Below are 12,354 nucleotides of genomic sequence, written 5' to 3' on the forward strand. Positions count from 1 at the left end.
TCTCCGAGACGTGGTCTTTTTTTTTTTTTTTTCCCCCTCTTCCTCCTCCAGTCAGTTTCAATTGGATCAACAAACACACAACAGCACAAACACACCAAAGCTGTCGTTTTATTCAAAGCGCTATATTGCTCATATTGAGAATTTAAACAGCTTGACAGAAAAATATTCCACAGCGACGAGCATTGTTAAAAGGGTCTTTAGTGAGTGTCCAACAGCAATAGCCGTACTTCTCTCCCCCTCGCTCCCCTGCACTCATTGCTCTGGCAGCTGTGTTTGATGTCGTACAACACTAATGACTAAAGGAAATGAGATTAGGACATGAGCAACAACAAAGAGGTATTAATAAATAATGGAAACTGGAAATAGCTTTTTTCTCTCGAGTCAAGCCATGGGGCGACAAAAAGAAAACACTTTGTGTCTTTGTGTTAAAAGCTAATGTATGTTAATTATTTGAATAAAAAAAAAAAAAAGAGGAAGATCCTGTTTGGCTCATCCCGGCACGCACACTTCCTTCTGTCTGAGTCAGTGAGACTGTGAATGGCAACGTGTGTGGGAGAGTGGTATGATCATCATCCCGTTGACTCAGGCTGGCGGACATCACGGTGACATCAGAGTTAGAAAAAAAAAAAATCACCTCACACCAAAATACATCACTCCAAGATGTTTCAGTGCTGCTGTAATAACTAAATAATCGTCATGGCATTCCATTAAAGAACAGAGTGAGATCACCAAAAAAAAAAAAAAAGCCTCAAAAGTGAGGAATTCAGTTTGCATGCCTGTGGCTGGGTAACACATAACACTGTGTGTGTGTGTGTGTGTGTGTGTGTGTGTGTGTGTAATCTCATCCTAACATTATGCAGCCTTCCACAGCCAGTGAATAAAATGTTACAAAAATGACTGCTCATAAATGTCTTTCAGTCTCTCTCTCACACACACACACACACACACACACACACACACACACACACACACACACCCACACACACCCACACACACACACACACACACACACACACACACACACACACTGTTCACACTCATTCAAACACACCGAGATACCAAAGATGCGCTGGATAAAAATCTGCCTTCTGATCAGTGCAGACAACTCGCAGCTAATTATAGCGGGGCGTCGCAACAGGGTGTGCGCAAATGTGTCTGCGTGCGTTTACTTCAAAGTTTCAGAGTTCAGGACACCGAGATGACATTTCTTTCACAGTTCCCCAGCTGCGGGGGGGTTTTTCTTCTTCGACACACTAGAAAAGCAGCCAAAAATGGCTTCTTAGTGGATTACTTTGAAGCCACAGGTGGATCATGAGAGACGAGAAGAGCTACTTTGAAATCAGCAAATATGGTTTATTATCTGCGTGTAATTGAAAACTTGCTGTAATTAGAACAAATCTAATTTGGCCTCATTCACTCACTTCGTTCATTCCACAACTCCTAATATTTTTTGACAATACTGACAAGGCCGAAACATTTTGCTTGCGTATTGTGCTTTTGTGTGAGGTTTTTTTTTTGTGTGTTTTCAGCAAAATAAAAATAAGCTTTCACAGAGTATTGTTTTGATTTTTCCAGGTCTGCTCGGGGGGCCTTGGGGATGAGGCCTCAGCACAGCTAACGGGAGGATAGAGGGGGTGGGGGGGTGAGGGGGCAAGATTAAAAGCTGGTGTCTGCACATGATGGAGCTGATGGGTGACAGCCACATCTCCCTGCATACAGTACGCATGCTGGCACACACACACACACACACACACACACAGACACACACACAGACACACACACACACACACACACACACACACACACACACGAGCAGACCATTCGGTGCAGCGATAGTTTGCAGCCTATGACAGAGGATGATAGGGTGTGTTTTGTGTGTAGCATGCAGTCCCTCATTACACTGTCACACGCGAGTGCGCACCCACACACACCGGCGAGAAAGGTAAGTGCGAGCGTTCAATTATGCCATTTTCTCCTGTAGTTAATGTCATCTAATCCATTCTGTGCGGGTGCATGAGTGTGTGTGTGTATAAATGTGTGTGTGTGTGTGTGTGTGTGTGTGTGTGTGTGTGTGTGTGTGTGTGTGTGTGCAAAAGCCTGCCAGGTAAGCACCAATTACCTAGACAGCTCACTGGCACTCTTTCCCTCCTGGTGTGTCACAAGGCCAAATGTACACTGACACACACATAGCATTGACAGTATATCTCAGGGTTACAAACACTTTCACATACCAGAGCTTCTATGGTATCCGTATTTCCACCTGACACACACACACACACTCTAACACAGCTGTACCGAAAGGGAAAAAAATATTCCCTCCAAAAATTGACCTTAAAGTTCATCTGCATTTCTTTCTTTCTCTCTCTGGTTTCCTCACAGTCGTTGGCAGCGTGCCACAGATATTTCCTGCACTGTGTACACATAGCAACAACGTCTGGGGGGGAAAAATGCTGACTGACTTTTCATCAGCTGGGGAAGGAAAAAAGAAAAAAGAGGAGCATTAAAGCTCTGCTTTCTTACAGCTGCTGTACCTTGAAACCTCACTAATGGGCTTCATAACTTCGGATCATCGGTTAAATGGGTTTTCACAACCTTTGCTCGACTGCAGGTTAACGGTTTGTGCGACCTGAGAGGTACTTTGCCATCTGTTTCAGGCCAAGGCTGCTTCTACTGGATTTTAAGCCAGCCCCTGTGTGTGTGCGTGTAAAATAAAGAAGGGACAGAAAGCAATAGCATGCAAGACATTCACACCGCCTGCCAGGAGGTGGAGAGGAGCAAGATGGAGGAAGGTAAAGTCAAATAAGCAATAAAAACCAAATTGTGTTGCATCGCAGTTTCTCAGTCAGACATTGTGTGTGTGTGTGTGTGTGTGTGTATGTGTGTGTGTGTGTGTGTGTGTGTTTCTGAGGTATTGCCAGAGCTCTTTAGAGACAGCTCTTATACAGAGCAATGCCAGCAGAGCGCTACCTGGCACTGACACACACATCTACACCCCGACCAGCTCCCATCAGGCTAGTGGAATCCCACTAATGAGCGCAGGGACCTTTTTCTGTGCACATGCCTCATCCCTGTGTGTGTGTGTGTGTGTGTGTGTGTGTGTGTGTGTGTGTGTGTGTGTGTGTGTGTAACCAAGTGATGCGTCAGGATCGCTGTGTGCCTACTTGTCACCCGGCAACCCCACCTCCCCCCCAATCCCAACTCCTTTGGAACATGCAGGTAATCCAACCTGCGGGGGGAAAAAAACCCTCTTACTCATCTATAGGGATTCTGTGCTCTCTCTGTCACACACATACGATGCGATAAATCAGACAGTGCTTGGAAATATACCAACATAACCACCTTTAAATGTTTTACCCCAATAAGTGTGGAGGAGGGAAATATCACTGAACACACACCAGAGATGCTAGTTCTTGTAACATTTCAATTATTTTCCTGACGTTATTCTGGCGCATAAAAAGGCTTTTTATGGTTCGATATCAAGTCATCTCCTGCTGCCTGAGTTTTTGTTTATTTCTTTCTTAACCAGCAATTTTTGTTGTTGTGAGATTTTGCTAAGATTATATTGAAAATATGCACATTTTAAATTCATTAGAGAGAGAGAGAGGAAAAAGATCCAGGGAATAAACACAGAGAAAATTCAGGCCAACAATCACGGAACAATCACGATCGACTCAAGTGAATAAACTGAATTTTCAAAAACAGTTCCAGGAATTGAGCAAACGTTTTTTTTTAAAAAAAAGGCTTGCGGTGGTGTGCCAATGATAAGAAGTCTGAGAGGAATTAATCCATGGCTGCATCTCTATCTGTTCATCTAACTGGATGAAAAGTGGAGCTGGTTCCACTTCATAACCCCGGCCTTTACTCAACAATCCTCTCTCCCCACAGCAGGCAAATCCAATAACTCGAAGAGTTGATGAGGAAACAAGTGGATTGCATTGGCTGTGTGTGATAATGGATGCTGGGGAGGGGGGAAAAAAAAGCCCCCTGGATGCAGTATTAGATACAAGAGAAGGAGCAAAGATGATGAAGAGTGCCGGATGTGCAGTGTGTCCATTTGAATGTGTGAAATTGCTTATTATGCCATTCCGTTGAAAAACACACACTGCGCCTTTAAGAGCATCACAGAGCCTCTGTGTTGCGCTCTGGGTCTGTGTGTACAAGTGTGACAGAAAGCCAACACTAACGTCAGCTCTGCAGCTCAGGCGTGCCAGTGCTGACTGTACAGGAGAGATGGAAACAACTGATTTATCACTTTTCGAATATTTGGTTGCAAGTGATTCCCTTTTTTATACCTTAATTAATTATCCAATATATCAGTGTGTGTGTGTGTATAGATGCCAATGCTATAATCACTCACAATGTTGGTATGCATCCACACGACTACTGCGCAAACAAACATTCACATTTTCTTTTAGAAGTGAAACAAACCCCTCATGCTCAAACATATATACATTCACACTTGGGAATCTGCATATACGTTCACTTCTGTGTGTGTGTGTGTATGTCCTCGCTAGCTGTTCTAAAAATAGCGCCGTGCTGCTGCCGACTGTGTGGATGTCATGGCAGAGGAATGTGGGCCACGCGCCAGCTGCGATCTGCTCTACAAAACCGGCCCGAAATCTGTTATTCTAACACACATTTCTCTTCAGGAGATGGATGGAGGGATGGATGGACAGATGGATGAAGGAGAAATGTTATTTTAACAGAGCTGGGTTATTGTATCCAGTAGTCAGGACAGTCTTTACAGCTCCCCTCTTTCCCCTTCTCCTTCCGCATCTTGATCTTTCACCAAACACATGGGCCCCAGATGATTAGCTGCAAGGACACGACTTCTCAGGGTTCACAAGTGGTGCAGATGACGGCGATAACAATGATTTCATTCCCAGATACATCAGCGTAACCTTTCTCGGGGTCACAATCAACCTTTTGTGGATTAAAAACATTTAAAAAGGCATGACCCCGTGGAGAATAAAGCAACAACTGCAAAGCATTAAATGAAAGCTTAGACAAGGCAGCGAGAGGTCCTAATTATGCCACCACAATCATGGTCTGTTCTTCAAAGCAATCCTGTGAGTGAAAGATGGAAATGCAAATAAGAGCATCTAAGCATGTTTGAAAAGAGGTGACTCATTAGAAAACTGGAAACTGTGACATATTTTTCGAGCCCACTGCCCACTTGTTTTTTTTTGTTTTTTGGAAATGATGGCTTTTGTTTCCTCCTGGCACCTCCAACAAAATGTGACAAAAGCTTTTTAGCAGTTCTGACATCAGCACGATTTGCAAACAACTGAGGCGCTCGCAAAAAACAGGCTGACTTCCTCAACTACGGAGCACGTGTTTGCTCCAGAAGAAAAGGAAAAAAAAAAAAAGATCAAATTCCAGTCCTAACTACATCCTGGTCTTAACGTCCCTTATGGCTTCGAGTAGACCGGATGCTTAGCTCAGCTTGGCGCTCAGAGAAAACACGAATGGAACAGGGTTGTGGGGTCGCCGGGGAGGAGAGGCCCTATATAATCGCCTCATTACACCAAAAGCTCACTGCATCGGAATGTATGAGTGTGTGTGTGTGTGTGTGTCTGCGTCTGTGTGTGTGTGCAGCCACAGGGCCTTCCCTTTAAACTAGCTGTGCTGGGATTACCCCAACATTTAGAGTCGACGGGTCCAGAACATTTCCATCTGCAGGAGAGGACAAGATGAGAGGAAAGGGCTGAAGGTACCTCCTGCAATCGTGTAAACGACTTAAACCGCAGTTTTTCCATAAGCAGAAATGATATTGGACACAGCTTCCCTGAGCAACAATATAAAAGAACTATATAAAAAAAAAAACACACACACATAACCACACTGATTCTTTCTGAAAAAGAGACATTTTTTTTAAACGGTCCACATTGAAGAAATTGGCTGTGTGACCGCATTCCCACTCTACGTCTCCTCCCTGTACCTACATATGCAGCAGATAAAGGTTTCTCCCCTCAGAACAATGCCTTCTGTTTGCAGCCCGGCCGTGATGCTCTCTCCTGCTGAGCTCCGTGTCACAGACGCGCGCGCGCACACACACACAAACCTCCCGCGTCTACACTGTCAATCATATCAGCTGTCTGCATTTGCACACTCATGCACGCACGCACGGTCTGAATCTATCTGAGCGTACATAAGTGACAGACTGCCAGCGCCATTCAGCCCTGTCGAGCATAAAACGCTATCAGGCTGGTAAAAAATAGAGCGTGCAGAGCCGGGAGAGGGATGGAGCGAGGGAGAGAGCTTTAAAAAATACAGACTGTGACCGGGTTTATTTTGACTGAAAGAAATAAATGTCACAGGACTTTGAAGATCCTGTGTGTGTGTGTCTGTTTGTGTGTGCATGCGAACAGAAGAGGCTGCATAATAAGGAGTTTAAATTGACTGGGTTGCCCACCCACACTGGCTATGTGACCAACTGACCCCTACACTCTGACCCTTAACCTTAAAACACACACACACACACACCAACACACACACACACACCACCTGATGCAACCCCCCTCCAACACGTAGACGTTCTGCATCTTGTAATCAGATACATAAAGTATCTGATTTGGAGCGTTTGTGTTGAAGATTTGAGTTTAGGTGAATGAAGGAAAATCCTCTTAGCCGTCGTGTTAAAGACCCCATCTGTCTGACCTCTCTGCTCCCCACGTGGATGCAGCATAGCACTTGTGATTCAAAAAGGCAATTGTGTTTGCCTCAAAACATCCCAAGAATGTAAGAAATTGATTACTTTGGCCATCTGTTCCCAAGATTTCAGCCAAATCTTTTATTAACTTCAAAACAGACAGTATTCATTTGTGGTTTAAAACTCCAAAACAAAGTCAGAATAAGAAATAAAACTCAGATTAATTAGGAAAAGTATAAACCCCTTGCTAATCTGTTCAACTGGTTTGTTTATCACGTTCCTGGAACACTAGCTGTTGCAGCAGTACTGACAGATTATCTAAACAGAACGTGGAAGGAGCTTCGCTTCCAGTCTCGGTATGCATGTATGGCACATGGCACCGGAGGAGCATTACCCCGTAAAGAGATGGAGCTCAAAGCAACTGTTTCCTGTTCATTCACTCAGCGCTGCAAACGCCAAGACAGGACGGTGGAATTGTTGTTGTGGGAATTTTTAAGCGTCTCTCATAAAGTGGAATGTTAAAGTAACTCTTTTGGCTTCACAGCCCTGTTGCCATGGTTTTTAGGGCTCAGTTGAGGAAAATTCTTCATATTCTTAAGTTACATTTGGCAGGTTGAGGTTGCTCAGGCAGAGGACTGGACTACATCCGGCCTTACAATAGACTAAAAATCAGTCTTGTGGTGTTACAATCTAGTATAAAGCAATCCTTGTGTGTATGTGTGTGTGAGTGTGTGTGTCTGTGCGTTCTCTGTCAGGTTGCATAACAAATGGCTCCCATTCAATAATAACAGCCTCCAACTCTGTCACAATATCATTTTCACTTTGGCTACTTGCAGCTGACCAGAAGGTTTTACTCGATTCCCTGCACCGTGAGGCACATGCAGAAAAAAAAAACAAAAAAACACCAGCTCACTAACTACGGTCACGTGGACGGCGAGTTCTGATCGACAGCGCTCCCCTGACATGCCGTCATTCATCACGGTGGTGGCAGTGGCGGCAGCAGCGATGGCTCCTGCGCTTTTCTCTGCTACTCCCTTGGGAAGGTCTTGGAAGACCCTGCTGCTGATCCCTCTTAACGGAGCTGCACTCTTGGCCCTCTCTCCTCCACACACACAAAGTGAGGTATGACTTCTAACATCAATATCAATAGTTTATTTCTTTTACGTGTTCAAATGTACTCGGAGCTGTGTGAAAGGTCACAATGTGGAAGAAATCTGTGGACGTGGGTTTACATGATGTATATATATATATATCTATCTTGTCCAGCAAACTGCCTGAGGCTGTGGCAGAGCTCATGGGCAATTCTAGAAATATTTCCTTCTTTACAAGCAAGGTCACACTTCTACCACTGCACAGGGTTTACTGAAACAAAAATATAAAACTTTTATAAGGATAACAGAATAGGATAATAATGATTATAGATGATAGATGGATGGAAATGTACTCTTAGGCACATTTAATGTGCTCTAGGATAATACAAATAGACAGGTCACCTTTAGATTCAAGTAAAAACACCAAAAATGTATTTATTCCATATGCTGGCAAAGACCAGACAGTAGGTGACAGGCCTTTCCTCTGGCCTTTAAATGTGGCAGCACTTTCTACACCAGGGACACACAGGAGACTGAAGTGCCCCGAAGCGCTGCCCCGCTTCCTTCGAGCACCCAGGTTAACCAATTGGGCCGTTAACACAGCGTGTAGTGTGCAGAGCTCAGCAGCTGGGTCACAATCTGTAGAGGTAGACTCACGCTTGGTCTATTTTTGCCACAAGAAAAACACACTGATAAATGATATATTTAATAAAGAGATGAATGATGAAACAGGCCGTGCACTGATTGTATTTTTTAAAATTACATACTTACTACTAACTAACGGATGGAACTACTGTGTCGGTTCCATCACAGGACTGGAAGATCTTAACATACTAAAAACACAGAGAGCCAAATACTGAGTGATGGGTGGTCTGCGTGCATACATCCACACAACATGTTTCAGAGCATATGTAAGTTATGTTACACTGTATAAACATATCGTGCCACAAAGCTGGAGCACTCCCACAAACACGAGTGGGGGGAGGACAGGAAGGCAGAAACAGGAAACAGAGTAACCTCATTAGCCTTGTGCGTCGTCTGACAGGAACAGCCTGCAGGCTGGCAGGCTTATACGGATATATACAGAGAACCCACTGGCCTCTGGTCAGTTTATGCAGCATCTGTCCGCTACTAGTGGAAGATGCCATTTGTATGGAAGCAAGCTGGTGTGAGCATGACGCCTGAGGGGGAGTTCTAGAAAGTCTACCCTGTTAGCCTTGGATAGTCAGACTCATCAGAAAGATTGTAGGATTACATCTGGAATCCAGTTAGGTGAGGCTGTAAACAATCAGACAGGAAGAAGCGCACAAGCACCGTCACACACACGTACACACTTACACAACAACAACAACTCATAGCCCGGGGCATTAGACTCATTTACCCTCGCAGAACTTTGCACGAGCTAAGACAAGCTGCTTTACTAGAGAGACTCATTAATTTCCCTTCTCACAACCAGGACATAAAAAGATATTGAGCGTGTGAAAAAGGCTGCCACTTGCCCACACAAGTGAAGAGCTAAATGACTGTGTATCGCAGACGCAAGTTAGATTAACGCAAATGAGGACATTTGTGGAGATTTGTGTCTCCCGCCCGATGCCTGGAATGTCTCGGAGTATTTGAATCCTGCTCACGTGTCTCTGTTTTTTAACAAAATGCACGGGAACACAAAAACAGATGGACCTCTGCACCTTCCCATCCCATCTCCTGAGTCCTCCACGCAAAAGCTGAACCTCAGCACAATTATTTTTAGACACACACACCGAGCAGCGGCGTGTCTGTTGATGCGAGCACGTTTAAGTCTTTAGAAGGTCAATAAGGGTGCTTGAGTAGTAGCCTCGGCCACACAGGCCTGCGAAAGTACTGCTTCTGTAGCCGCAAAATAAACTCTTTCTTCATACCCCCACCAACACACACACTTTCCTACACAAAGCACTCCCCTCCCCAATCTCATCTACCATCGTGCATTGTGTGCCTGCATTCTAACAATTCACAAAAGCAGCTCTGTGGGTAATATAAGCCACATTCACTTCAAATGTTTGCAACGTTCTGTTTAGAACCCAGCCTTTTTTTTTCCCCCCTCCTCCTCAGCAATGTCAAACATGGCCAACGATTTAATGCTTCTGACAGCAGTTTAAAAAAAGGGCCAAGCACCTGATCGGTTTTGATTTGTTGAATTATAATATAATAATATCCAAAGATGATCCAACACACTCCAACCCCACAAAATGTAATAAATAAAATCTATAATAAATTAAATTAAATCTAATAAAAACACTGCAGCACTTTTGGTTCTTTTAGTTGGGCGTGTTGGCCTAATCTTTATCCACTCATCTGACACACAGGACAGACTTCATGTGATGATGAAATGTTGGGTGTGTGCATTTGTTCCTCTGCAACTCTCTGAGTAATGTTTACCTTGAACCCCCCCTTCTGTCTCTGTCCTTTGCCATCCAACTTCTCTTGACAAACCTGGCACAGACTAACACCTGCGGTCTCACGCCCGATGGTAACAGACTGTGAAGCAATAGCAGCAACGGGGAAGCAGCAGCCATTACCACAGATACAGCATGAGATTGAGGTTTTTAGACAAACACACGTGAGCCCAACTACACAGCAGGAAAAAAAAAAAAAAAAAAAAAAAAAAAGGAACCCGGCTGAAACGGAGATACATGTTCTCAGGAAAGGTGGAGGAAGCAACAGACACAAGGCCCTGCCCATAATGCACCACTCCATTACTGCATACACACACACACACACACAAACACACACACACACAAACACACACACACACACACACACACACAGTATGCAGCCAATGCCCTGTCCAGAGCTGTTCAGTGAGATGGATGACCCCCGTCGAATGGCCAGGATCCATGCATTCATACTCTGTATGTATATGCATGCATGCACACACAGCGACATTTTATATTGAAATTTCAGTTTGAAGAGAAGAGGAGACGAGAAGCACACAGTGGGTCCTGTGTGGCCACTCTGGGCCTGGTGCCGGTTGGCATTGGCTGGCATCTCCCCCCTCTGCAGCTGGTGGCAATATTAACCCGCCTGTTGGCAGACGGCTCATGCGGGCACGCGGGCGACAACTAGCCAGGCTGGAGGTGGGCAGCGCTCTGGGTATCTGTCTGTGTGTGTGTGTGTGTGTGTATCCTGAGATGCCCTCTGTTGGCCCTGTGTGCACGCTTGCAGGGTGAGTCTTGAGGGTAAGTCTGACTTTGTGTATGCAACTGTGCGCACATGCCTGCTCACGCGCGCGTATGTGAGAGAGTCTGCGTGCAGCTGCTTGCAGTGGTACATGGAGTGAGGATCCAGACCATAAACAAACCAAACCGAGCCGAGATGAGAACATGACAAAATATTGGCCGGTGCTCCTAAATCCCATTTGAAAACACCGGGCCTGTGGATAACCTTGGACTGGAACATATCAACTCCTCAAAGTTCGGGCTCTCACTCTTCTACCTCCACTCCAGAATAATATACATTTTTCACTCCTGAATGGACAGCTTTGTCCGACTGGAGGCTGTGGATGGTTCTGGATTGGACAGGGATCTGCGAGTACCTCTTAAATACCTCTAAAAACTTCTCCTGTGTAACTAACTGTGTCTCTGTGATAGCTCGAACATTTGTGAAATAAAAAGCAAAATTTAATTTGTGCGCCAATATGACTCTTCTCAGGAAAATGTGCTGATAATGTCTTTTAGCCCGGCGTCCTACACCAGTGATGCAATTGATGTACTATGAAAATAAAATAAATAAATCCATGCTAGGACAAAGCAAAGAGACCCATTTTCCACCAGTGTGACTGGGGCTGATGACAGCAACAACAGAGTAGCTTGTACAGACCATGTAAGGTCAAGTCTCTCTCTGGCTGACAATCTCACTAACAAGCACGTTGCAACACAGCTCTTTCTCCACTGTACACACACACACACACATATATATATATATATATATATACACACAGGAATGTCTCTGAAGGACTTAAAAGCTCACACTATACTAGTGCTCGTCTGGATCATTACTGGCAGACTACACACACACACACACACACACACACACACACACACACACACACACACACACACACACACACACACACACACACACACACACACACACACACACACACACACACACACACAGAGCCAGGGCCAAGAGGTATGCACATCCATCCCTTCTCTTGCAGCTGTTTGTGACGTCGCTACGATCCGTGTGCAGGTTCTCTTGTGCATGTCAGAATGTGTTTGAGCACGCACAGTCGTGGGTTGCTAATTATATGCCTTCAAATGTAGCTTACATATGAAATCAAAAGAAACCGTCTGAGTCAAAAAAAAAAAAAAAAAAAAAAAAAAAAAGCACGAGCCAGGAAGCGGTACCTCCTACACGTCATCTTTTTAAAGTGCAAACAAACAGGAATGTATCTGAAACCCACCTTCAAAACGCACCTCATCCGGCAAGAGAGCTGAACGTCTGAAACCAGGAAAATACTCCAGAGTGAGCTATTTATTGAAATGAATGAATGGATGGGTAGACGGCAGCTGAAATATTTTTGATGGCGTGCAATTAACAATACTCTGTGTGCAGTTTTTCATGTAACTT

At 44.6% G+C, this 12,354-nt stretch overlaps 1 protein-coding gene across 1 annotated transcript in view; it reads right to left on the reverse strand.

The window, feature by feature from the left end:
• The window catches only part of jarid2b (jumonji and AT-rich interaction domain containing 2b), a 103,847-nt gene that overhangs the window by 55,521 nt on the left and 35,972 nt on the right, over positions 1-12,354 (reverse strand). The gene's annotated exons all lie outside the window — the stretch shown is intronic.

The sequence above is a fragment of the Larimichthys crocea genome, chromosome XIII (genome assembly GCF_000972845.2).
Source record: "Larimichthys crocea isolate SSNF chromosome XIII, L_crocea_2.0, whole genome shotgun sequence".
Lineage (NCBI taxonomy): Eukaryota > Metazoa > Chordata > Actinopteri > Sciaenidae > Larimichthys > Larimichthys crocea.